Raw genomic sequence first — 26335 nt, 5'->3', positions numbered from 1 at the left:
AGTAAGTTTGGATTTCCAGAGGTGTATCTCATCGAATTGGTCAAGGAAATTATCCTGAAACTAGCAGGGTAATTTGAAAAGGTCAAATTCACACTGTGTTTCAACGATTTTGTAATCTATGTTTGCGAATGGGGTATGGTCTAAGTCGATAGGGGGAGTGAGCATATGATTGACTACGGGGGTAGTTTTAGGTGCGATAGTAATTGCAGAACAGATAGTTGAAGGATGTAACGAGAGGAATTGGCAGTAAGTTCAATAATTGGCGGGAATTGAATGGCAAACCTCTGCGAATTTATGAACAATATGTAACGGAATTGCAAATGTGAATTCATATTTATTAGTTGCGAACTGGCCTTAACCGTTGGATTAACAGTCTTTTTAGGGCATTAATTCCTATAATGGTGCGGGAAAACAGATAAGGGATTTATGGAGGTTGCAACGGTCTCAGACATGGCAGCTGGGGGTTGGTGGATGAGTGGAGCAGGACCGTTGGTGGGAGTGATGGGGGTAGGGAGATGTGGCACAATAGGAGAGGTAGCTATGACCAGAAGTGGAGGCAACAATTGGCAAGAAGGCGAGCTAAAGCGGGATAGAAAACCGACTTTCGAAGGGGGAGTGGCGGTATTGGTAAGTGGAGGGGGGGTCCGAAATCACATGGTGGCGATACGTAGGGAGTGGTAAACCGCTTTTTGTACCCCCTATCATTAAACGTTATTGCTTCGGGGGGATCCGAAACCTATCTTGGGCCATCAGATCACTGCTATGGAAGATTGAGGGGTCGTGAAATGGGGGAAGGTTAGTACCGGGGGGGCCATGATATTATTTAGACACATGAATTATAACCCAAGGTCAAAAATTTTGATACGAACCACTTTTACTTATTACATCAAAAAATGTTTATTTTCCTCTTCTAATTGTTTTCTAAAGCAAATGAGGGTGCATTTGAGCATGCAAACCCTATCAATTTTTCCTTTTGAAGAGACAAAGAATGTTTATTTCAAAACTAAACTAATCTAATCAATTAAATTAATCCAGGTTATATAGTTGGATTAACTTTATTCACCTATTCTGCCTATCTATTCTTAGCCAAGATTAAATAATTTGACTAGGTTATTCACCCTAACCTAATTAACATAAATTTAAAACAGCGTAAACATGATTGAACTGTATGTCTCAAAGAGAAAGGGATTGTGGCATTTTGAACAAGTTGCACACAATTTCATAAATTTATTCTTTTACAAAGCTAGAAGGCTAGTGGTGGAACTTAAGCTAGCATCACTTCCATGTTTATTCATTTTTTGTGGGGCTCATTTATCATTTCTTTCCTTTTCCTCTTTTTTTTTTCTATTTTTTATTTATTATACCCTCTTTTCATTTTTCTATCTTGTTTTTTTGGAAATCATTTGCAGAAAGCTATATTATTTACAATATGAAATAAATATGAAAGCAAATACTCAATGATCATTGATCCTATAAATTATAGGACCCTAACATATACCACAACACATGCTTTTTGATGTCCAATGCACCCTCTTTGGTTCCACCATGAACTAACAAGAGTGTTGATGGCAAAGAAAATGTTTGCCTTGTGTTGACTTTATACATGTGAGGGCCAATAATGTTATGAAACCAGCTCAAGAAAAGATAGAAAAGATAGATCAACGCCTTAGAATTCAGCCTCTTCGAGGGGGCAACCTCCTTTACATTACATAAATGAACAATTCTTGGATGATACAAATGACAAAACCTCCTTTCTATATATAGGAGTCTAAGGAGTCACAATATAATCCAGCCGACCTAACAATAATAATATAAAGCCACAAAAATAACAATAGAGGGATTCTATGGGCACATTAATAACAATATGGGGGCAATGGGGCACAACAATATAAATAAGGGGTATAACTACAATAGTAATGGGGTAATCACTAGTATTATAGGGACCCAACATGCCCCTCTCCTTCAAAAAAGTGTTGTCCTCAACGCTTGAGTAGTTCTGGATACTTCTGCATAAAATTCTCATCCTCCCATGTGGAATCTTCAGCGGATAAGTTCTTCCACTTGATAAGGTACTCTGAAATTGATCGATTTCGTAGCTGTCGAGTTCTTGTTTCTATAACTGCTTTCGGTTCCAATATAATTTTTCCTTCCTCGTCAAGTTCTGGCAATATTGTTTGAACTGGGAGCTTGTCGCCTATAACCTTCTTTAAGCATGAAACATGGAAAACTGGGTGCAATCGAGAAGCTGCAGGAAGCTCCAATTTGTATGCCATAGTACCAATCTTTTGCAACACCTTGTACGGACCATAATACTTTGGTGATAATTTATTATCCTTCTTAGCTTGCTTGAGGGACATTTGCTTATATGGTTGTAGCCGTAGGAATACCCAATCACCTACATCAAAACTTCTTTCACTGCGATGTTGATCTGCTGTTGTTTCATTCTATTCTGTGCCAACACGAGGTTATCCTTTAAGAGTTGGAGGACTTGTTGTTGATGTTCGATGTGATGTTCCACTGCCTGAACCTTAGAATTTTCTCTTAAATATGATGTGATGGATGGTGGTTGATACCCATAAAGTGCCATAAATGGGGTCATTTTTGTTGTTGTATGAAAGGAAGTGTTATACCACCATTCAGCCAGAGGCAACCATTTGACCCATTGTGTCTGTTTATCAGATACAAAGCAACGAAGATATCCTTCCAAACATTTGTTTACTATCTCAGTTTTCCCATCAGATTGAGGATGATAAGATGAGCTATGAGCTAACTGAGTACCAAGACAAAAAAATAATTCTGTCCAAAAATTTCCAGTGAAAATGGGATCTCTGTCACTTACAATAATCTTTGGGTTTCCATGTAGCTTTTGAATTGTTTCCATAAATGCAGTAGAAACTGTACTGGATTTAATTGGATGTGATAATGCACAAAAGTGTGCATACTTGGTAAGTCTGTCAACTACCACCATGATGACACTCTTTCCCTCAGACTTGGGTAAACCTGTGATAAAATCCATTGATACCTCCTCCCAACGTTGGCTTGGAATGGATAAAGGTTGTAATAGACCCGGTGTCTTAATTGTTTCAACTTTATTTTGTTGGCAAACCAAACATTCTGCCACAAACTTTTGAATATCTGATTTAAGGCCATCCCAAAAAAATTCCTTCTTAACCCTGTGGTAAGTTTTTAAAAATCCTGAGTGCCCTCCTAAGGGAGAAGTGTGCAATTCCATAAGAATCTTTTGTTTTAGCTGGGAATTCTTACAGAGGTATAAGCGATCTTTGTACCATAACGAATCATTTTTCCAGCTAAATGTATCAGACGTACTGGAATCTTGTTGTAGCTTTCGAATAAGTGCCCACACTTCTTCGTCATTCTTCCATTCCTCCCTTGCTTCATTTATCCAATCTGTTGGATGATAGAAATAGCGCACAACAATGCTTCCACATCCTCATCCTTCCTGAGAGTGCATCTGCCACCACATTTTGCTTTCCTTTTTTGTAGATGATTTCAAAGTCATAACCCAACATCTTTGTGACCCACTTTTGTTGCTCTTCAGAGGATAATCTTTGTTCTAAAAAGTATTTAAGGCTATCATGATCCGTTTTTACCTTGAAGTGTCTTCCCATTAGGTAGGGTCGCCATTTCTTAAGTGCATGGAGTATTGCCAACATTTCCTTCTCATAAATAGCTTTGCTTAGAAACTTTCCCTTGATTGGACGACTTTCAAAAGCAATGGGTCTTTCATCTTGCATTAGAACATCACCAATTCCATTTCCTGAAGCATCACATTCCACAATAAAGGTTTTTGTGAAGTCGGTGTAGCTAAGACCGGTGCTTGGCACATTGCCTCTTTAAGATGTTCAAAGGCCTTTGTTGCTTCCGGAGTCCATGAAAATGCATCTTTCTTCAATAATGTCGTTAGAGGTGCTGCTATTCTCCCATAATTCTTAACAAACTTGCGATAATACCCTGTCAACCCAAGAAATCCTCGCAAATGCTTTATGGATGTGGGGATTTTCCATTCCTTAATGGCTTTAATTTTGCTAGGGTCTACCTTAACTCCTTCATGAGATACAATATGACCCAAATATTCCACCTCCTGGACTCCAAAGAAACATTTGGATCTTTTGGCATATAATTGTTTCTCCTCCAATAGTTGTAGCACCCTGTCAACATGTTCAACATGATCCTTCCAAGACTTGCTGTAGATAAGTATATCATCAAAAAATACTAACACAAATTTTCTAAGGAATGGTTTGAAAATTGAATTCATCAAACCTTGAAATGTTGAAGGTGCATTGGTAAGGCCAAAAGGCATGACCAAAAATTCATAATGACCCTCATGAGTTCTAAATGCCGTTTTCGGAATGTCTTCAATCTTCATTCTGATTTGATGATATCCTGAACGAAGATCCAACTTGGTGAAGTAAATTGATCCATGCAATTCATCCAGTAATTCATCAATGACAGGAATGGGGAACTTATCTTTAATAGTGAGCTTGTTGAGCTCCCTATAATCCGGACACATGCGCCATGATCCATCCTTCTTGTGCACCAATACTACTGGAGCAGAGAAAGAACTTTGACTCGGTTGAATTATACCAGCCTCTAGCATTTCTGCAACCATACGTTCAATTTCACTTTTTTGGACATAGGGATATCTGTACGGCCTGATGTTTGGAGGAACACTTCCTGGAATCAGATGAATAGCATGATCATGATCACGCATAGGTGGGAGACCTTTGGGAGTCTCAAATACCTTGGAATGATTGTCCAAGACTTTTTGGAGATCTGGAGAAATAGATGATTCTAATGTGGAAACATCTAGCGAACATAATTGTGCAATTACACCCCTTTGCTCCTTTTTTAGAAGCTTTGTCATACCATTAGAGCTGATTATCTTTCCTGGTTTCCCTGCAATACCCCTTAATTCAACTTCCTTTCCTTCCGTAGAAAATTTGATGAAAAGTTCTTGAAAATTAAAAGCTATTGTACCCAAGGATTGTAGCCATTGGACTCCTAGTACAACATCAGCACCTCCCATTGGAATGGAAAGCATTGGGCTAGTCAATACATATTCTCCCATGGATAGCTTGATATTATGGCACTTTCCAGAGCAATTTATTGTTCCTCCATTTGCAATCATCACTTGACACTCTGGTGCTGGATATAGGAAGCAATTCAATTCTTTTGCTACCCTACAATGAATAAAATTGTGGGTGCTTCCTGAATCAATCAACACTATTACCTTTTTCTTCTTGATTTGTCCTTCTATCTTGATGGTTTGAGGAGTGGTAATTCCTGCCAATGCATTACAAGATATGGTCGGATTTATTTGTTCTTCATCTAGGCTTTGTTCCTGGAGCATATCCTCTTCTTTTGACCTTTCTTGCTCCTTTTCTTCTTCCTCTTCACAATCTATGTAGAATAATTTCTTCTCAGCACACTTATGACCTTTAGTGTATTTGCTATCACAACTATAACAAAGCCCTTTTGCTCTTTTTTCTTCCAATTGTTGTGGTGTCAACCTTATAGGTTGTGGAAGACTAGGGCAACTGCACTTCCGTCTTTATAGTTGTGAGTGGTATGCTTCCTGGTTGCCATAATTTTGCTTTCCATTTTTCTTGCTAACCTGAATGCCTTCTCTAATGAATCAGGTTCCCAAAGTCGAACATCATGTTGGATATTATCTTTAAAGACCCTATGAACACATCAATCCTATGCTCCTCTGGAATATCTTTTACCCTTATGTTCAATTTTTGGAACTCCTCAATGTGCTCCATTATTGAACCCTTTTGTTTGAGACTTATCAATTGGCTAAAAAAAGTGTTGCTTTTTGTATCCTCATAATGTGCTATCAATTCTTCCGTAAAAATTGCCCAAGTGATAAATTGTTTACGAGAGCAAAGCCATTGATACCATACAAACTGATTTGGTTCCAAATATAAAGTTGCCATACGTACCTTTTGTGTGTTTTGCACATTATTGAGATCGAAGAACTGCTCCATCTGTAATATCCATGTGGCGGGATCCTTGCCATCAAACTTCCTCATATCGATTTTTGGAATATGGTGGGTCTTCGATCCAACATTAGAGTCTATGGAATCATGATTAACATTTCTTTTGTTCACATCATGAGTTTCCTTTACAACCTTTTCACCATTAGTAAGTATTTCTTGTAGAAAATTTGTCAAATCTGTCTTCAAATCTGCCATGTCTGTCTTCAAATCAGTCCTCAAATCTATCTTCAGATCATCCATCTTAGCTTCCATGCCCTTTATCTTAGATTCCACGCCATTTATCTTAGCATCTGTTAGCTTTTGTGAGCGTGACATTTGTTGCACTTGTTCTTGTAATTTTGATATATCATGTAGCATTTCTTCCTCTTCTTCATGAGTCATGCTAGAGCTTTCAGGTTCCTTACTAGGTGTTTGCATTTTCTTTCCTCGGGGCATCAGTTACCGATAATAATGCTTTACTATGCCCTTTTGAATTCCTTCAAACCAAGCTTATGCAAAAATTAAAAAAAAAAACTACACACCTTTTTTTACTTTGTAGAAGCCTGATATTGAATCTGATGTATCTCTGTAATTTCAAATCATCCAGTTCTGAAATTGTGACCTGTAGTAGCCTTCTATGTCCTCTTTGCAATGCCACTAGTCTGATCCAAATTGGATTCTCCAAGAAAGAGTTATGCACAATCTCCCGCAGTGACCTGATTATAGACTAGTTCAGTAGAGCGAACTTGTATGAAGTGCCACGTGTCACTGTTTCAACCTTTGACTCTAAAAGATATATAAAAGAAAACTAAAGTCCGTCCTCTTTCTGTACCTTCTTACGAAATTTCAATCCGATGCTCAAAAAGAAAGTTATGACGATTTTCCCCAGGTCACCTGTTTTGAGTGTAATTCAGGAGTCTGCAAAAAGACCAACTTCCTTAGATCATATCTCCAAAAATGTCGCGAAAAAAGCTCTGAAATTCAGACCTAAGGTTCAGCGCGATTTCTTCTCAAATGGGTTTTTTTTGCGACTTCTGAAACATCACAGAACAAAAGTTATAGCGAAATTTCCACGATGCCCTGTTTGGAGCAGCGATACCCTAGAATCCAAAGCTCTGATACCAAATGTTATGAAACCAGCTCAAGAAAAGATAGAAAAGATAGATCAACGCCTTAGAATTCAGCCTCTTCGAGGGGAAACCTCCTTTACATTACATAAATGAATAATTCTTGGATGATACAAATGACAAAACCTCCTTTCTATATATAGGAGTCTAAGGAGTCACAATATAATCCAGCCTACCTAACAATAATAATATAAAGCCACAAAAATAACAATAGAGGGATTCTATGGGCACATTAATAACAATATGGGGGCAATGGGGCACAACAATATAAATAAGGGGTATAAATACAATAGTAATGGGGTAATCACTAGTATTATAGGGACCCAACAAATAAGTTGTCTATATAAGGTGGGATCCATCACCTCTTGCTTTGATGCATCAATCTTCTTCTAATTGGTTATCATAGGTGTAGACATGGGTCTATAGTCTAACATCCATAATTTCTTCAAGATCTCCATAGCATATCTCCCTTGAAAAAGGAAGATCTCTCCATATGTTTGCCACACCTCCATACCTAGAAAATAGTGCATCAATCCCAAGTCCTTCTTCTCGAATTCTGTCACTAAGTCCCTCTTGAAATCTTCTATGAGCCCTGGTGACCCATTCAAAAATAGATCATCCACATATAAAATGAGAGAGTGGTTCACCTCCAACTATGAGATAATATAGGTTTAAATTTGCCTCACTCTTGACAAAGCCGATATGCTGCAAGTAACTGTCAATACAACCATATCGTGCTTTCGAAGCTTGCTTGAGTCTATATAGTGTTCTCTTCAACATTCATACATGTGTATCTCTACCATGCATCTCAAAGCCCTTTGTCTATTGGATGTACACCTCCTCTTCTATCACTTTGTTAAGAAAAGTCGTTTTGACATCCATCTTATGGATCTACCATCCCAATTGTGTTGCAAGTGAGGTCACGGTCCCAATGGAAGTATACTTAGCCACTGGAGCAAATGTATCCTCATAATATATTCCCCCCTTCTGAACAAACATTTGCAATTGTTCTCACCTTTTTAGCCAAATTTGTTTTCCAAATACTTGTAGAAATATCATAAATCTAATTTAGTATTTTGCTAAGAGCGTATGCTATTTTTGTTTTGTTTTCTTTAATGTATATTATTTCAAAATCATACTCACTAAGGAATGCCAACCACCTAGCTTGCCTAACATTTAAGTTTAGATAATCAAACAGATATTTTAGATTGACATTATTAGTCTTTAAATGGAATCTCCTCCCTATAAGATAGTTCCTCCACATTTTGAACACATGCGTAATAACTGCTAATTCTAGATCATGGGTAGCATAATTCATCTCATGGTCTTTAAGCTTTAGAGATTCATAGCTTATCTCATGAAATTCTTGCATTAATACTTCTCCCAAACCTTAAGTTTACAAGCATTAGTATAAACTACAAAGTATTTATTGGGGCCTTCTAGTTTTAAAATTGAAGCAGTAGTCAATAATTGCATGAATTTATCAAAGTTGTCCCAACATATCTGATTCCAATCAAATTTAGTTCCCTTCCTCTGTAAAGAAGTGATTGGGTAAACTAATTAGGAAAAAAATTCAATGGACCTTCTATAATACCCTGTGAGTCTCATAAAAGACTTGATATCAACCACATCCTTAGGCACTAGCCATTCCATAATGGCCTTTATCTTCTTTGGATCTACGCCCTAAATAATGAATTTGTTTTTGATAAAACATACATTTGCTACACTTAGCATATAATTTGTTTTCTCTAAGTGTTTGGAGAACCATTTGAACACTCTAGTCATCTCCTTATTCTCTGAATAGAATAAGATGTCATCAATAAATACAATTGAAAATTTGTTTAGATATGACCTAAGTACATTACTCATCAAACACATAAAATTGGCTAGTGCATTGGTGAGTTTGAAAGGAAGTATGATGAAACTGTAATGCCCATACCATGTCCTTAAATTTTTTTTATGAATGTCTTTGTCTTTGATCCTAATATGATGATATATGGATCTATTGTAGTGACTACAACCATCCTCCAAAATTTTTCATATGCTCCGATTTTGGAGCCTTCCTTCCTAACCACAACAACTCATCTCACATTGATCCAAGGATTCATGCTTCGAATGTGACTTATCTTTTCATTTTGGCTTGTGTTTGCTTAGTTAATTTTCTATCTCATAAGTTGATCTCCTTACTTGGTCCCACAACAGTTCTGGGCTTGCCGCAGAAACTGCGCAATTCTTGAGGGCTATTGGGAATTGCGCAGTCCTAACTACCAGTGAGCCTTGAGCTCAGAAAATGTGTAGTCATGAGGGGGCATCCCCACAACAGTTCTGGGCTTGCCCCAGAAACTACGCAATTCTTGAGGGCTATTGGGAATTGCACAGTCCTAACTGCCAGTGAGCCTTGAGCTCAAAAAATGCGCAGTCATGAGGGGGCATCACAACATTGAGCCCAGAAATTGCAAAACCCTCACTAAGCTCAGAAACTGCACAGTACTGAGCTGAAAGTTGCCCAGTTCTTGGAATTGTGTGGTCCTTCCCGGCAGTGTGCAAGGTAAGTTTCCTTGGCAAAAGAAAAAGGAAAAAAAGAAAAAGCATCCCTAAAAAATAGGGATCTATTTTAGTATCCCGGAGGAGGCACTTGCACTATTTTTAGAAACTTCTGGCAAGTGTCACGTTTTCCTTGATTTAAGAATGTGCGTCATAAACCCTAATTTGTCAAAATCTATTTAATCAACGTTGCTAGAGATCATTTGTACACTTTATCTTGGAGCTCTAGAATTCATGGGGAGATCAAGGAGCCTTCGGTATGATCGTCATCGCTTTTCTAGGTGAGTTTTGCTTTGTTGTCTTTTGTTGCTTTTTCTGTCGCTTTTTGTTGTTTCACCTGTGTGAGTGTTGTTTCACTTGTTTCTCTACATGGTTGCTGAAATTTTAACTTGTTTTAACCTGTAAAAGTGTCGTTTCAAGTTATAGATTTATTTTACCAAGTGTTGCATGAGTTTTGTTGTTTTTGCACCAACAGTCGTGGTTGCAATGATTCTCTTCACATTCTTCGTTTTGCTTATGTTTAATCAATTGTTGCACTTGTTTCACTTGCATGCATCTACACTTAGTCAGATATGCACTCAACTTCACACTATATCTCATATTTTCTTGTTTTTCGCACTTCCCTCAGCTTCCCTTACCCTAATCTCAATTTGCATAACTTTCACTGCGCAATCTGGAGGCTCAAGCCACTAACTTGGACTCTGGAATTGCACAGAGCATAGCCTAAGTTGGCTCAAAGTGTGCGCTGCATAGTTCAAGGAGTGAGCCTCCCAGCTTGGCCGCTAAAAATACACAATGCGCAGTCTCTCCTGGACCTTTTCCCAAACTAAACTGCACATTGCGCAGTTCCCACAGTGAGTTAGTCACACCTGTTAAGAAAAATTTTGCAATCCCTCAAATCAAGTGTCTGGCTCATTGCTTGAACTTTCCTTGAAGTTGTTTTAGTTTTCAAATGACATTTGCTTTCCAAGAGTGTCCTCTATGTCCCATAGGTATAGCAGTTGTTGAGCATCTCTCCAACAGTCACAGTTAACATTGGCATCTAAGAGAGTTGCATCAAAGGAACCGCTGAGAGTAGTATTGGTGAAGCAGTTGAGCAAACATCAATTGATTTACCAGTGTATGCAAACACTCAACAATGTTTATTGAGAAGGGAACAACACTAACATGGAAACATATCAAAGATACTTTTGTAAAGAAATTTGAAGCAGATTTGGAAGATCGGCACGTCTATCTTAGCATTCGACAGTCAAGGCTATACAAGGTTTCATACAGGTACCCCACCTTCCCGTGTGCGAACCTCATCAAATGGATTGTCTCACATATAGATGAACAGACTATGACATTGAGCAATGCTAGCAGGAAGAAGCTTGCCACCTTCAGGGCAAAAGAATTTTAGTAGATGTATCACTTTCCCAAGCCAGTGAATCCCATGGAATCAATCTTCTATGCCCCCCATAGCTATGTGAACACAAGAGACATTGTCAAGAATTGGGTGAAAAAGGCATCGAAGTTTAGATAGACACACACCCATGTTTACAAGAAAAAGTCCCTCAAGAAGGCTTACCATTTCTTGATTATCTTCACTTGCAGAATATACGGTCAAGAGAGCACAAAAACCTTTCCTGAAGGGTGGGTAGTCTTACTGGACTAGTTGGTAAGTGATGGGAGGACATTCAACTAGTGAGATCTGTTGGCTCAACAATTGAAGTCCCATGTATCTAAGGTTTGGAATCTACCCAAGAATGAACAAGAAAAGTTGTATATGTCTGCATACTTACTAGCTGTAATTTGTGCATAGCAAGAGTTCCCTGGCATGAACTCGAGATGGACACCATGAGAGATAGTTGTGAACATCTATTGCAATTTTCTTTCTAATTACAATTATCGATGATTGATAGCAAGGTTAACTGACCACTTTATCATCCTGCTATACAAGCTTATATTTGAGCAAGATCCACCTTGCATGTCCCAAGAAGCAATGGAGGTGACATTGGACATTGCAGATTGGTATGTCTCACTAGCAGGCACCTTCATCAGATTGTTTGGTAGAGAGAAGTCTCTGCATGTCTTACCAAGGTATACCACTGAAAAATTGATCATGCAAGAAGTATCATACCACCTCGCTATAGGGTTGTCAGGAGGACTACATAGGAAGAAGAAAGTTCCATAGCCCACACATCCTTTTTGGATCGGATATACGAGATTAAGAACTTGAAATATGTAGATGTCAAAGCTAAGGACATAGTGAAATTCAAGTTCATAACCAAGGACTTTAATCTGTATGATACCCACAGTATTTGCAAGGACCATTGTACGAGAGTTTACTTTCTGTAGATCAGCAGGAATTTCATTGGCCAAAGGATGATCCCTGGAGGTAGTGTTACAATGCCTCCAGACTCAATGAGTTGGTCAGTATAGCAAGGAATTAGAAGGATCCTCCACGAACATCAGCCACTCTGGAAGCAATGACAACAGCAGTAGAAGGAATCAATCCAGTGCAGGATAAGGGAAATAGGAATATTTTTGACGATCCAGAGGGTGAGGAAATTTTCAAAATGACGACAGATCCTATTATTGTGAAGACAACTTTGGCAGCGAAAGCAAAGAGGGAGAAAAATTTGAAGAGAGTAGAGTGGAGGAAGAGAGAAAAGCATAGGTTGTAGGAATCATAACTGAAGTTGCAGGAGACAGAGAAGAAGTTGAAGGAAGAACAGGGGTTGAGGAGGAGAGAATGAGAAGAGAAGCAGAAGAAAGAAGAAGAACAAAGGCAAGGCGCGATGACAGAGGAAACAACATTGATAGAGGTTGAAGAGCCAAAACAAGTAGTAGCTGAGGAGGAAGGTGCACATATGCAGGTTCGAGAGCTTGCTCAACATATTGAGCAATTGATAGAAGTGACATACATGGAGTTTAAATAGGAGTCGTAGCATGAAGATGTTGACCTGATTCTGAGAGCACCACAGGTCACCCATCAATCTCCACCACCTCTGGAAACATAGATAACACTAAGTGAGTGCGAAGATGTTTTTCTCCTTGATGATGATCCGGTCATGGATATGTACAATCTGTCATTCAACGAGTTCTAGAAGAGGATTGTATAGGCGCAAAGGAAGAACTTTTTGGATGATCATGCATCACCTGCATTCATCAAGGAAAGGGTGATAGTGTTGGACACCAGGATGCATCCAACTACCATTTCCGAAGCCATCTTGGCTTATGAAGGAGCAGAAAGATCAAATTTTCATTATCCAATGGTAGAGAATGAGCAACTGGAAAAGAACTTGCAGGCTACCAGGCAAGAGGTAGAACAAATCCGAGCAACAACGCAAAATGCAGTTTCCGCATTAGGGGAGATGAGGACATCAATACTTGCTGAAGTGTCAACACTTGGAGAAATCACGCGGAAGCTCTATGATGGATTTCTTAGTGTGCATAAAGTAGTTGTTCGTTTGCATGCCCTACAACAGTGGAATAAAGAGTTTGTTAAAACTCTTAAAAACATACATGCTTCCATTGCCTATGTACAAGAGTGGACAATGAGGTACAAAGGGGCCCCACTTCACTTAGTGAATAAGATGAAGCCACAAGCATAGCTGGAGAAAGCGAAGGTCGAAATGTTGATTCAAAACAATGAGCAGCTCACCTCATTCATCGGTAGCACACAGGCCTCATTCATTCACACCTCTTCCGCATTATCCTAACATCTTCCACAATTATGCCATTCGTGTTCAATCTTTTCAAGATTCATTTTCAAGTGTTTCTGCTTCTCATAATTCAAAGAACACGTGGAATGCTAGTTTTTCATTTGAATGCAGAGAGGAAAAATATATCTTCCCTGATCCTCCCAATCTCTCATCTTACCTTTTTGGAAAAATAGAGGGTGAAATTTCTCGTTTTCCATTATCCCCTCTTTATGATTCGTTAGATCATGAGGATGTCTTTGTTCGTGATCTTGAACTTTATGATCGTGGTTGTCATGGTCTCTTCATTCATTCATTCCATCACGATTATGATTTGTCCACTGTTGATATTTCTAAGCCACTGTTATTGATGATCCATATTCAGATGAATTGGAACCTCCCCAAATTGTCAAGACACTTGAGCCCATAAATTGAGCAACCCTTACTAAGATTAGAAATTGTGCAGTGCACTGAGTCGAAAGTTGTCCAGTTCCCAGAACTGCGTTTTCCTTCTCGATAGTGTGCATGGAAAGTTTCCCCAAAAAAAAGAAAAAGGAAAAAAAAAAGCATCCCTAAAAAATAGGGATCTATTTTAGTATCCCGAAGGAGGCACTTGCACTATTTTTAGAAACTTCCGCCAAGTGTCGCTTTTTCCTTGATTTTAGGCATGCGCATCATAAACCATAATTTGTCCAAATCTATTTAATCGACATTGCTAGAGCTCATTTGCACACTTTATATTGGAGCTCTAGCATTCTTGAGGAGATCAAGGAGCCTTCGGTGCGATCGTCGTCGCTTTTCCAGGTGAGTTTTTCTTTTGTCATCTTTTGCCGCTTTTTCTGTCACTTTTTGTTGTTTGGCTTGTGTGAGTGTTGTTTCACTTGTTTCTCTACATGGTTGCTAGAGTTTTAACTTTTTTTAACTTTTATAATTGACTTTTATTGTTATAGATTGCCTTTCCCAAGTGTTGCATGAGTTTTCCTGTTTTTTCACCAATGGTCATCGTTGTGGCGACTCTCCTCACATTCTTCATTTTCCTTCTGTTTAATCAATTGCTACACTTTTTTCACATGCATGCATCAACACTTAGTCAGATATGCACTCAACTTCACACTATCTCTCAGATCTGCTTGTTTTTCACACTTCCCTTGAGAATATTTTGTCTTCCCTTGCCCCGATCTCACTTTGCACAACTTGCATTGTGCAATATGGAGCTCAAGCCACTAGCTTGGTCTCTAGAATTACGCAGAGCACAATCTAAGTTGGCTCCAAGTGTGCACTGCGTAGTTCCATAAGCCAACCTCCTAGCTTGGCCACTAAGACTATACAATGCGCAATGTCTCCCAGGCCTTTGCCCAGACTAAACTGTGCATTGCGCAATTCCAGTCATCAAGATTCCACCCTAACTATTGGGACTATGTAGTGCGTAGTTCCCACAGTCAGTCACTCACCCCTATCAAGAAAAATTGTGTAATCCCTCACATCAAGTGCCCAAGTTGCTGCTTCAACTTGCCTTGAAGTTGTTTTGGTTTTTAACTAATGTTTTCTTGCCATTAATGTCCTCTCTGTCCCACGGGTATAACAGTTGTTGAGCATATTTCTAGCAGTCACAGTTAACATGGCACCTAAGAGAGTTGCATCAAAGGAAACTGTCGGGAGCAGTACTGGGGAAGTAGTTGAGCAGACATCAGTTGATTATCCAGTGTATCCAGACACTTAGTTATTTATTGAGAAGGGAACAAAATTGACATGGAAATAGCTCAAAGATACTTTTTCAAAATACTTTGAGGCAGATTTGGAGGATCGGTAGGTCTATCTTAGCATCCGACAGTCAGGGATATACAAGGTTGCATGCGGGTACCCTACCTTCCCATCTACATACATCATCAACTGGATTGTATCACATACGGATGAACAGACTATGACATTGAGCAGTGCCAACGGGAAGAAGCTTTCCACCTTCAGGGCAGAAGACTTTCATCAGATGTATCACTTTCCCGAGTCGATGAAGCCCATGGACTCACTCTTTTTTTCCACCCATAGTTATGTGAACACAAGAGACATTATCAAGTGCTGAGTGAAAGAGACATCGAATTTTAGACAAACACCCACCCATGTTTACAAGACAAAGTCCCTTAGGAAGGCTTACCAGTTCTTGATTATCTTCGCTTGCAGAATATATGGTCAAGAGAGCACGTAAACCTTCCCTGAAGGGTGGGCAGTCTTACTGGACCAGTTGGTAAGTGATGGGAGGCCATTCAACTAGTCAGATATGTTTGCTCAACAATTGAAGTACCATGTAGCTAAGGCTCCGAATTTTCCCAAGAATTAGAAATAAATTTTTTGTATGTTCGCATACTTACTGGATGAAATCTATGCACAAAAACAGTTCCCTGGCATGAACTGGACATGGACACCATGAGAGACTATCGTGAACATCTATTGCAAGTTTCTTTTTGGCTTTATTTATTGAGGAGTGATGGCAAGGCTAATTGGCCTCTTTATCATCCTGCTATAGAAGATTATATTTGAGCAAGATCCACCTTGCATGTCCTGAGAAGCAATGGAAGCGATAATAGACATTGCAGATTGGTATGCCTCATCAAGCGACACTTCACTGACAAACTGATCATGTAATAAATATCATACCACCTTGCTACAAGGTTGTCAACATGACTGCATAGGAAGAAGAAAGCTCCATGGCCAACTCTTCCTTTGCAAACTGGATTATACGAGATTAAGAACTTGAAAGATGCAAATGTAGAAGCTAAGGAAATAGTGAAATTCAAGTTCGACACTATGGAATTTAATCTTTATGAACCCCACTGTATAAGAGTTTACTTTCCGTGGATCAGTGGAGCATTTCATTAGCCAGAGGAGGATCCTTGGAGGTACTGTTACAATGCATCCAAATTCAATGAGTCGATCGATATAGAAAGGACATGGAAGGCTCCTCGACAGACAGTAGCCACTCCGGAAGCAACAACAACAACAACAACAAAAGGCATCAATCTAGTACATGATAAGGGAAAGAGGAAGATTCCTTATGATCTAGAGGGAGAGAAAGTTGCAAAATGATGGCAGATCCTATTATCGTGAAGGAAGCTTTGTAAAACGGAAGCAAAGAGGGAACAACGGATGAAGGGAGAAAAGTGGAGGAAGAGAGAAAAGTTAAGGTTTCAGGAAGAAAAACTAAAGTTGCAAGAGACAGAGAAGAATTTGAAGGAAGAATAAGAGCTGACGAGGAGAGAATGAGAAGAGAAGAAAAAGAAGGAAGAAGAAAAAAGGCAAGGCGCGATGATAAAGGAAACAACGTTAATATAGGTTGAAGAGCCAGAAAAACCAGCAGCTGAGGAGGAAGGTGAACAGATGCAAGATCGAGAATTTACTCAGCATATTGAACAATTGATAGAAGTGACAAACATGGAGTTGGAATAGGATTTGCAGCATGAAGATGTTGACCTAATATCGAGAGCACCACAGGTCATCCCTCAATCTCATTAGAGAACTTTTGAGGTCTAAAATGGGCCTCCTAAGAAAAATGTACAACAAAAAGAAACTTTATGAGAACCAATAGGAATCAAGATGAGGATGTCACCAATGGCGGATGATTCACCATTTTTGGGGTAAAAGAGTAAAAAGATAAAAAATAATAATAAAATAATAAAAAAATTTGCCACCTGTATTTTCAACTTATCTCCCTAAGGTTTTACTCAAATTTTGAGTGAGACTACTCATTGGATGAAAATTTTAATTCCTCATCCAAGGAGTACCCATGTTGCATACTTTCGATGGACCCTACTACACGGAAAAATGAGAAATGCATGAAAAACCTTTATTGCAATCACGTTTTTCATGTATTTCTATTTTTCGTGTAGCAGGGTCCATCGAAAGTATGAAACATGGGTACTCCTTGGATCAGGAATCAAGTTTTGCATCCAATGAGTGTTCCCACTCAAAATTTGGTAAACCCATAAGGAGATAATTTGAAAATGTGAATTGAAAAAGGAGTTTTTTTTCTTTTTTCACTATAAAATTTGATGATGTAATCTAATCTTATTTTATTTTTTCCACTATTATTTTATAATTTCCTTAGGAGGCCCATTTTAGACCCCAAAATTCCCCTAATGTCCACCACCTCCAACAACAAAGCCATCCCCGAGTGAGCAAGGAGATATTTTTCTCCGCGATGATGATTTATTCATGGATTTGTACAATCTATCATTCGATGAGTTCTAGAATAGGATTGTACAGGCACGAAGGAAGCACTTTCCGAATGATTATGCATCACCTGCATTCATCAAGGAAAGGGTGATAGTGTTAGACACTAGGAAGCATCCAACTTCCATTGTTGAAGCCATCTTGGCCTATGTAGGAGCAACACGATCAAATGTTTAGTATCTGACTGTCGAGAATGAGCAACTGGAAAAGAACTTGCAAGCTGCCAAGAAATAGGTAGAACAACTCCAAGCTACAGAGCAAAATGCAGTTTCCGCATTGGGGGAGATGAGGACAACAATACTGACTAAAGTTTCAACACTTGGAGAAACCATGCGGAAGCTCTATGACAGATTTTCCATCATACACAAAGTAGTTGTTCGTTTGTATGACCTACAACAATGGAGCAAAGAGTTTTTAAAAACTCTTAAAAAAATACATGCTTCCATGACTTATTAAAGAAGATGAAGCCACAGGAAGAGGTGGAGAAAGAAAAGGTCCAAATTTTGATTCATAACAACAAGCATCTCGCCTCATTCATCGACAACACGTGCCTCATATGTGTGGTTTCACAATAGTTTGGATGTCTTGGTGAGAACACACCAGATCCCATCAATTGGTTACCTCATTGATGCTAAACCCAAGAACCAACTATGGCAGGAGATCGATGAGTACTTGGAACAACTAAGACAAGAATCCACGAGGGAAGACTTGGAGTTGAACACACACAACATGCAAAAGTACATCGGTAGTCCTTTCAGGGTCAAGACAATGATGCTCATGCTTCAGAACGAGTTGGACATAGGTTCCAAGATAGTGTACCGGGATGCCATGGAGGCTGGAGTCTGCTTCTAGAAAGACAATGTTAAGAAGTTTGGGGACACCATCACACAGTATCAAGCTTGGCACCAATATGTGATTGAGAAATAGCAAGTGGAGGTTGTTGAGCTGGACTTTCCCCAAACTTCAAAATCATAGTGTTGTGTCTTGTTAGGTTGTCTCTACCCTATTTTGTCTTATATGGGTACGAGTGGAAAATGTAATGTTATTTGTAATTATGTTGTAAGTGAAATTCCAAGTGTCAATATTGGAATATGGAAAGTCACCATGTAATGTAATGTGTCATTTTGTGAAGAAGTTGAAAAGTCATGAGGGTAGTTAAAAAGTCAAAAAGGGGAGTTGAAGAGTGGCCCCCTCTTATTATAAATAGAACCTCATAACTCATAGAAGATGCTTTTGGGAGCCAATTTTTTGGCTAGGCTTAGGGTTAGAAAGAGCTTGTAAGTATTTTGAAGAGCCTTGGCTTGTCCATAGTGTAGAATGAGTATACTTCTTTGGAGGAGAAGGTTTTCTTGACTGTAATGTTCCACTATTGGGGCTAGTGGTCATCAATGGTGTATGTATGAATGGAAATTTCAATTATAACAATAAAATCAGAGCCATCATGCTTTCATTCTTATGTTTTTAATATAGTAGGACTATTCTTGTTCTATTGGCAATGTATGTTATTTAACTTACGTATATGCTTATGAACTATTTTGTTTGAATTTCTACTAATCTTGTTGAATATGTCATTGTTGGATTAACTCATCACTTTAACTTGTGGACTATTTTGCATCTTATCTTGTGATGTAATTTCGCTCGTGTGTTCCTTTTAAGCTGCATACTATTACAGGGTTCCAAGGGGCACAATTCCTTTTCCCTTTGTGTTTTGGAACCTTCGTGCATCACACTTGACTCTCCACAAGGTCACACACTTTCTCTTACCCAAAGTTATCATGCTTACCTCTGCGCATTTCCATGATTAAAGCATTACATTACCACCCATTGTTGGGACACCTACTCCAAACAGTGCGAGGTCTAGTTGGGACTTCATATCGAGGAGATCCCCTGAATGTTGGCAATTCCAACACCGTCAACAAGATCTTAAGTCAATCTTTGAAAAAATAGTATCTCCTTTGACCTGATCAAATAGGTCATCAATCCTGGGTAATGGATACTTGTTCTTGATTGTCATTTTGTTGAGTTGTCGGTAGTCTATGCAAAGTCTAAGGGTTCCATATTTCTTTTTTTACAAATAAGACTAGTGCACCCCAAGGTGACACACTAGGTCTTATATATTTCTTTTCTAACAACTCTTGTAACTATATCTTTAATTCCATTAACTCTGGAATACTCATTCTATATGGAGCTTTAGATGTTGGGACTGCTCCAGGGATAATATCTATAGTAAAATCTATGTCCCTTCGTGGAGGTAGTCTTGGGATTTCCTCAGGAAAGACATCCTTATAAATTTCTATAATGGGGTAATCCTCCATGGAATGTTTTTTATTTCGGTTAGAATGATCTTTAATTTGAATTGCAAATAATTTGCATCCCTTCCAGGTGAATTTCTTTTACCGTAAGACATATATTTACCTCACTAAAATGACCCTTGGAACCCCTATTATTGTGCAATTTCCCCCTTCATCATTCACACATGTGAAATATTTTTCCAAACTATTTAAGACTACCCTATGTTGTTCCAGTCAATCCATGTCAATAAAGACATCATATAATGCCAAAGGTAAAATATTCAAATTTAATTTAGTGTGAAATCCATTTAAGTCTATTGAATAATATATATTAATTGCAATAACTCTTCTTTTGGTTCCTGTAGCTAATTGCACTAACCAAGGTTTAGTCTGTTTTTCATGTAGCTAATTAACACAAATACAATATTTCCAAAGATTCTACCTTGGATCTCCACCGTTGTAGATCGATGGTCATCCTGTCTATCATCCAGTGTTGCACTAATCCTTGGAATATTATTAGCAACATTATTTAGTGTAGGTTCCTCCTAAATTTTATGCATTGTTGCTTTCCTATTCAAAGGATTTTTTGGACAATCCTTCCACACATGATTTTCATTACAACCCAACACTTTATTGATGGCCTAGTTGATTCACCAATGTTTCGGTTCCCTGTTCTTGCCATATGCCCACTTCTCTAACCCATGTTCTGTTGTTGTTTCACATTCCTAGTATAATTCCCCCTGAATGTTGGCATTATGATACAAGTGTTGTCCTTGATGGCAAGATGACAGATTATAGTGCAGCAGGTCAGTAGCAAAGAATTGATGATTATACTACAAAGAATGAAGAAAGAAGAGTATATACGCAAGTTCACTATATACCAAGTAGGGTATACACACAGGTATATGCAGGTTCACTATATACCAAGTCGCGTATACGCAGGTTCGCTATATACCAAGTAGGGTATACACACGGGTATACGCAGGTTCACTATATACCAAGTCGCGTATACGCAGGTTCGCTATATACCAAGTAGGGTATACACGCACTTTCATGCAAGGAAAAGCGCGTATATGTTGGAGAACTTACTTTTGGTCCGTGGTAGTTAGTCCTCGGTATTTGAACCTATGGTTTTGGACCATAGTATCTCGTCAGACGTGTTGATCCCAAGTATTGGGTCCTTGGTATTGTTTATTATGGTTTTGGACCGTGGTATTGTGAAAGGACTAAGACTATAAAAGGAGAAGAAGATCATTAGGCAAGGGCATCCGAAAAGTCTTGAATATCTGAGGAAGTATGAGATCCAGTATGCAGGTTATGGGTTGATGATGCATTGCTTGATCTGAGCTAAGGAGGGATCTCATCGGTGGATGGAGAACAAGATCTAAGGATGGATCGGGATCAAATGGTTTGAAATGAACTATCTCTATATGATTGGTTATGTTTATTCTAGATCTATATACTGACGCATGTAATGATCTGAACTGGGTTTAACTTAAGTTTGAAATCGTTGCAAGCCATGATTGAATATTTTTAGATCTGTACGCGGGTTGGCTTTGGTATAAGCGCGTATGTACACAGGTTTGGTTCATTGTAGTAGCGTATACCATTTGAGCTATGATGTCTAAAGTTACAGGTGGTTCTGGTTGTTGATGAGTTCTGATGACAGTTTAGAGGTGTCAGTATTCTGCATATCTTGCTTGGTTGATTGTGTGTAGCTTCAGTATTGATGGATGAGAACTAATATTGGATCAGGATCTTAATGACTCATATTTATGTGATCTGATGGACTAGATCTGGGTGCTAACACATATATTATCCTTGTATATGTAATTATCTGGTTGTGTCTGAAGTCAAGAAGTGCAGCGAAGTTATGAATAAATAATTAATGACATATAAGTTGGTTCGCTTTGGTGAAGTTGCGTATACACGCTGGTTCGGAACTTCCAAGTAGCGTATGCAATTTGATGTATGATTTTTGATGGTACAGTTGGTTCTGATTGATATTGCAAAGTTTTGTGTCTGCTCTGTGTTCTAGTGACTGTGTTGATGACAGGGTTTCATTGGTTCATTGATTCAGAGATTGATGATGCTAGTATTGATTGTTTTGTGCTTCAATGATATTTATGGGTCCAATATGAAAATTTGATTAAACGTGGCCTTCAGATTATATTGTTGTGCTTCAGGAGTATCCAGTCTGGAAATGTATGAAATGTGGTACCTGGAGGGTGAAAGGAGATTGTAGGCCGGTGCCTACGTACTAGTACATCAGCTAGTACAAGAGCTAAGGAGGTTGTAGCTCCCATCCAGGATATTCTGGAAAATAGAGAGGGTTGTAGCCCTTTGCAGGTAGAAGCCTGCATACTGGTAATGGACTGAACCAGTACAAAATATTGTAAAATGAAGTATCTTATTGAAATAAGATAGAGATGACTTGCAGCAGGTGGTTTTCACCCACATTGGGTTTCCACCTTATATCATGGTGTTCATGTGTGATTCTTGTGTGTGATGATATTTTTTGTTTTACTACACCTGCTTACTGTTCATATGGTTAATGAAGTTCTGAATTTAATGGATTAACTGAATCATAAGTATTTTGGATATACGCTAGTTTCTTTAGACACAATTGCGTATACACGCGGGTTCCTTTAAATGAAGTAGCGTATACATATCTAAGTATGGAAATGAAAAAGTTTTATTGATCTGATAACACTGATTCACCCCCCCCCCCCCCTCAGTATTATTCCCAACAATTGGTATCAGAGCTGGTCCTTTGGTAGAGGCTTGATCGCTTGAAGGAGATCCGTGGAACAATGGGAAAGAAGCTTAAGAAGAAAGTGCCTAAGCAGAAGAAGACATCTCAGAACAACTATGACAGTGGGAGAATCGATTGGGGATTAGGTGTAAGAAGCTCTTCAGATTCAGAATCATTTCAGAATGAAGATGAACTATCAAGTATGAATTTGCTACCCTCTTATGTTCCGACTATCTATCCATTTGGAAAAGATGAAAGTGATAGCCAAACAACTGAATTTTCTCTTATGGGTGAACAAGAAAGATATCAAATAGAGGCAGAATTTAAAAGGCTTTTAGATAAAATCAGAGATCAACAAGATATATTGAACAAAAGGGAATGTGACTTCAAAGAAGAAGCTACCAAACTAAAGGCCCAACTAGAGGAAGGAAACAAGGTAAGGAAGTTATTCAAGGAAAAATATCAAAAGTTGCAGGATGAAGTAACATCACTAAGAAATGAAGTCAATAAAAAGGAGCACAACCATCAAGAAACTCAAAGATAGATCCAGTTATTATGAAAGTCTTGAAGCAACGATCTGCTCACTAAAGGAAGATCTTGAAGAATCAAAGAAGCAGAATAAATATCTACTCCAAGCTATTGAAAAACAAGTAAACGAAGTTATCAGCTTAAAATCTCAGCTGGAATGTGCCTTCAGAACTCGTCAAATGCAGCAGGATCTGAATGAAGAACAAGAAAAGGAGATTCTCAAACTAAGGCAACAAATGGAAGAAGGAAGAAAGTTTGAAGAAATCTTGAAGAAGAAATGTCTAGAAAAGGAAGAACAACTTCAGATTGAGGTAAATATCTTAAAAGGTAAATTAGAAGAAAAGGATAAACTGTTGCGATTTCAAGATAGTACTAAAGCCTTGGATGATATTCTTAGTAGTCAAAGGTCTCCTGCTATCAAGACTGGTCTTGGTTTTCATGAATCTGTTGAAGGTGAATCTAGTTCACAAGGTGAGGCAAGGAACTCTAAAGAGAAATCCAAAATGATCAACAAGGAGATGAGAGGTCAACCTCATCAACAAGGAAAGAGATTCTTCAAAGAAAATATCTTACTCCTAACTATGGTCGGAAATTTACTCAGATGAATAATATTGAATGTTATGAATGTCATAATCTTGGACATGTTGCAGCTAGATGCAGAAGAAGGATGGTTCAAGATCATCACACAGAAAGATCATCACATTCTAGGTACTTCAATGGATATTGTTTTTCTTGCAATATGTTTGGTCACAAAGCTGCTGATTGTTACAAGAGGAATATGAAACATGTGAGATGTTATGCATGTAACAAGCTTGGACATATAGCAAAGGAATGCAGGAACAAAGTACGGACATCACACCAAAAGGAGAAAACATCATCACACTTGAAGATATGGAAGAAGAAGGAAGTACAGTCAGAGAGATGTGGCACAGCACAATGTACTCAGATACAGCACAACACAGACATAACAGACTCAGAGGGAGCTGAAAGTATAAAACTTCAGTGTCTTGAATCTCATACGCAAGTTTCATAAAGGGAAGTCGCGTATATACGCGAGTTAGACACTGCAAAGTCGCGTATATGTCATTCTGAGGAAAAGCAGTGGGGACAGGCCCAGAAAAAGTATCTGATATGATTCGGTCCATCATTTGCTCTATTGGTTAATAGTTACAGCCTGCTGAGGATGTGTGGAAATGTTTTGATGTTTAGAAGTGTTTTGATCCTAACTTGATGATGATGATGTCTTGATGCTTATTGCTGATATATGCATGATCAAATCTAACAGATGGCACAGGTTGAGGGGGAGCATATGCCTTTAATAATTCATTGTTGGCATTATGGTTAATAGTCCTTGGTGATGATGCTTATATGGCTAAATGATATATCTTGCTATGATTATGAGTTGTCCATGATAAAATCTCATATGATTCTTGGGGCTACATAGTTGATGTTCAGATCATATTTGTGGATTGATTCTTAGATGGTGCATATATGATGCTTACATGGTGACCTTCATAAGGATAAGGAGAAGTATAAAGCTTGAATACACAACTTCATGATGAGTCACTCATATGCTGCTATCATCTAATACAGTTATGATGCAGGATTCCTATAGTTCTTGGTGCTCATGTGGATGAGGATTGTTGATGTTGATGATATAAAGAAGCCTTGACAAATGATCTTGAGCTCAAGATACATAGTGCTGGATACATGGATGATTATTCAAAGTTGCATTGTTGGAGACATGATGAGTTGATTCTTACATATGATGGTTGATGCAAATGTTCCCAAAGTGATGATACTTGGATCATGTAGATCTTGATGATGATGAGATGACTATGGTGTTTTTCACAAATGTTATAATGAGAATGATTTTATGATGCAGACATACCTTGTTACAGGACATGTACAGGTTGCTAATCTGAAAATGGTTGTACGCGAGTTTCATGAGGAGTATCCGCATATATACACCATTTTCTGTGGATACAGTCGCGTATATGTTGGTTTGAATGAAATTAGTGGGCCAGACTCTGGTTGAAGATATTCTGATATGGGTCTAACAGAGACCATCCGGCACAGGTTCAGGGGGAGCAGATAAACTTCTAATGATGCATTGTTGGCATTATCTTAGAAGCTTTTAGTTCTAGTTCACAGCTGTTGTTGGTTTAGGTGGAACAAAGGCAGAGGGAGAACAGGAGGAAATCTTGATTGTTGATCTGAATGGTGATTGACAGATGCTGCTGCTATCAGTTATTGGTGGCTTTCATAAGTCTTGCTCTAGATATTTCGTCTCTATGTCTTGTATCTCTTTTATGGTGTCAAGGTCATGTAACGGCCTATTTTGGTTTCCCCACTATGTTTGGGATGAATGATGTAATGTAATTATTTATCATATGTATCCCCACTTGGTTGGGCTGATGATCCCCACTTGATTGGGTGATGGTTATATGTATGAGTCCTTAGTGATAGGAAGGTCATCTATGGTAGAGTCATGTTCTTCTTGTAGAACATCCTTTTGCAGATCTTGCCTACAATCAGAGGGAGCATGATTAGCACATTTCAGCAGAATAGAGATTCAGCATGTACTAATGGGGAGCATGGATAGATTGGTACACCCTAGCATATACAAAGGGGGAGCTCATTCAGAGATTTCAGCAGATACTCAGGGGGAGTATGGATAGCGGAATTTTTATTAAGGAAAGAAAATATCTTGATCCGCCCTTTGCCCTTGATGTCAAAGGGGGAGAGTGATTTGATGTTGTTGCCATCAAGTCCAAATGGGGAGATTGTTGGCATTATTATGCATATGTTGTACTTGATGGCAACCCACTCGTAGAAGAACAACTCACTTATATATAACTAGATGAATCTACAGAAGAGATATCAGATGTGACAAAATACATGGGATGCAGGACAGCTCAAAGGAATCAGATGACAGTTCTCAGTATGACAAGTTAGCTTTGCCATCAAGTCCAAAGGGGGAGATTGTTGGCATTATGATACAAGTGTTGTCCTTGATGGCAAGATGACAGATTATAGTGCAGCAGGTCAGTAGCAAAGAATTGATGATTAGACTACAAAAATGAAGAAAGAAGAGTATATATGCAGGTTCACTATATACCAAGTAGGGTATACACACAGGTATACGCAGGTTCACTATATACCAAGTCGCGTATACGCAGGT

At 38.6% G+C, this 26335-nt stretch overlaps 1 pseudogene; it reads left to right on the top strand.

Moving 5' to 3' along the window:
* Nucleotides 1–450: 450 nt before the first annotated feature.
* The window catches only part of LOC149226409 (putative protein phosphatase 2C 34), a 118541-nt pseudogene continuing 92656 nt past the window's right edge, over nt 451–26335 (top strand).

This window comes from Pinus tabuliformis, chromosome J, assembly GCF_031772625.1.
Source record: "Pinus tabuliformis cultivar Carrire ecotype Pingquan chromosome J, CPIR1, whole genome shotgun sequence".
Taxonomy (NCBI): Eukaryota; Viridiplantae; Streptophyta; class Pinopsida; order Pinales; family Pinaceae; genus Pinus; species Pinus tabuliformis.
This window is presented reverse-complemented; position numbering and strand designations above follow the sequence as displayed.